The sequence below is a fragment of the Oncorhynchus keta genome, unplaced genomic scaffold, assembly GCF_023373465.1.
Source record: "Oncorhynchus keta strain PuntledgeMale-10-30-2019 unplaced genomic scaffold, Oket_V2 Un_contig_833_pilon_pilon, whole genome shotgun sequence".
Classification (NCBI taxonomy): domain Eukaryota; kingdom Metazoa; phylum Chordata; class Actinopteri; order Salmoniformes; family Salmonidae; genus Oncorhynchus; species Oncorhynchus keta.
Window position 1 is genome coordinate 371229 of NW_026289992.1, and position 2677 is coordinate 373905.

A 2677-nucleotide genomic window follows, 5' to 3' on the forward strand; every position below is an offset into this window, starting at 1 on the left:
CTGTATATAACCATGTTATTACCTGGTACTCCCTGTATATAACCATGTTATTACCTGGTACTCTCTGTATATAACCATGTTATTACCCTCCTGTATATAACCATGTTATTACCTGGTACTCCCTGTATATAGCCATGTTATTACCTGGTATTCCCTGTATATAACCATGTTATTACCTGGTACTCTCTGTATATAACCATGTTATTACCTGGTACTCCTGTATATAACCATGTTATTACCTGGTACTTGCTGTATATAACCATGTTATTACCTGGTACTCCTGTATATAACCATGTTATTACCCTCCTGTATATAGCCATGTTAGTACCTGGTACTCCCTGTATATAACCATGTTATTATTTATTACCTGGTACTCCCTGTATATAACCATGTTATTATTACCTGGTACTCCTGTATATAACCATGTTATTACCTGGTACTCCCTGTATATAACCATGTCATTACCTCCCTGTATAGAGCCATGTTATTACCTGGTACTCTCTGTATATAATCATGTTATTCCCTCCTGTATATAACCATGTTATTACCTGGTACTCCTGTATATAACCATGTCTTTACCTCCCTGTATAGAGCCATGTTATTACCTGGTACTCTCTGTATATAATCAAGTTATTCCCTCCCTGTATATAACCATGTTATTACCTGGTACTCCCTGTATATAGCCATGTTATTACCTGGTACTCCCTGTATATAACCATGTTATTACCTGGTACTCCCTGTATATAACCATGTTATTATTACCTGGTACTCCCTGTATATAACCATGTTATTACCTGGTACTCCCTGTATATAACCATGTCATTACCTCCCTGTATAGAGCCATGTTATTACCTGGTACTCTCTGTATATAATCATGTTATTCCCTCCCTGTATATAACCATGTTATTACCTGGTACTCCCTGTATATAGCCATGTTATTACCTGGTACTCCCTGTATATAACCATGTTATTACCTGGTACTCCCTGTATATAACCATGTTATTACCTGGTACTTCCTGTATATAGCCATGTTATTACCTGGTACTCCCTGTATATAGCCATGTTATTACCTGGTACTCCCTGTATATAACCATGTTATTACCTGGTAATCCCTGTATATAACCATGTTATTACCTGGTACTCTCTGTATATAACCATGTTATTACCTGGTACTCCCTGTATATAGCCATGTTATTACCTGGTACTTGCTGTATATAACCATGTTATTACCTGGTTATCCCTGTATATAGTCATGTTATTACCTCCCTGTATATAGCCATGTTAGTACCTGGTACTCCCTGTATATAACCATGTTATTATTACCTGGTACTCCCTGTATATAACCATGTTATTATTACCTGGTAATCCCTGTATATAACCATGTTATTACCTGGTACTCCCTGTATATAACCATGTCATTACCTCCCTGTATAGAGCCATGTTATTACCTGGTACTCCCTGTATATAATCATGTTATTCCCTCCCTGTATATAGCCATGTTATTTCCTGGTACTCTCTGTATATAACCATGTTATTACCTGGTACTCCCTGTATATAGCCATGTTATTTCCTGGTACTCTCTGTATATAACCATATTATTACCTGGTACTCTCTGTATATAACCATGTCATTACCTCCCTGTATATAACCATAGCCAGGTGGTGTTACTACTACTGCTCTAATAGCTAGGTGGTGCTACTACTGTTCTATCTGAAAGGAAACACTTTCTATCTGAAAGTAGTTGTTCTAGTAGTTGATAAATAAATGTCTATTTTTGTATTACATTTACACAAACTTCAAAGTGTTTCCTTTCAGATAGAACAGTAGTAGCACCACCTAGCTATTAGAGCAGTAGTAGTAACACCACCTGGCTATTAGAGCAGTAGTAGTAACACCACCTAGCTATTAGAGCAGTAGTAGTAACACCACCTAGCTATTAGAGCAGTAGTAGTAACACCACCTAGCTATTAGAGCAGTAGTAGTAACACCACCTAGCTATTAGAGCAGTAGTAGTAACACCACCTGGCTATTAGAGCAGTAGTAGTAACACCACCTAGCTATTAGAGCAGTAGTAGTAACACCACCTGGCTATTAGAGCAGTAGTAGTAACACCACCTAGCTATTAGAGCAGTAGTAGTAACACCACCTAGCTATTAGAGCAGTAGTAGTAACACCACCTAGCTATTAGAGCAGTAGTAGTAACACCACCTGGCTATTAGAGCAGTAGTAGTAACACCACCTGGCTATTAGAGCAGTAGTAGTAACACCACCTAGCTATTAGAGCAGTAGTAGTAACACCACCTAGCTATTAGAGCAGTAGTAGTAACACCACCTGGCTATTAGAGCAGTAGTAGTAACACCACCTGGCTATTAGAGCAGTAGTAGTAACACCACCTGGCTATTAGAGCAGTAGTAGTAACACCACCTGGCTATTAGAGCAGTAGTAGTAACACCACCTAGCTATTAGAGCAGTAGTAGTAACACCACCTAGCTATTAGAGCAGTAGTAGTAACACCACCTGGCTATTAGAGCAGTAGTAGTAACACCACCTGGCTATTAGAGCAGTAGTAGTAACACCACCTAGCTATTAGAGCAGTAGTAGTAACACCACCTAGCTATTAGAGCAGTAGTAGTAACACCACCTAGCTATTAGAGCAGTAGTAGTAGCACCACCTAG

At 38.7% G+C, this 2677-nt stretch overlaps 1 long non-coding RNA gene across 1 annotated transcript; it reads right to left on the minus strand.

Annotated features, from left to right (window-relative positions):
- Positions 1-422: 422 nt before the first annotated feature.
- Positions 423-1612, minus strand: LOC127926798 (uncharacterized). The gene is made up of 3 exons (XR_008125126.1): positions 943-1612; positions 795-826; positions 423-465 (listed from the first exon to the last, which is right to left on the minus strand). It is a non-coding gene; the product is annotated as an uncharacterized LOC127926798 (long non-coding RNA).
- Between the last annotated feature and the right edge of the window lie 1065 nt (positions 1613-2677).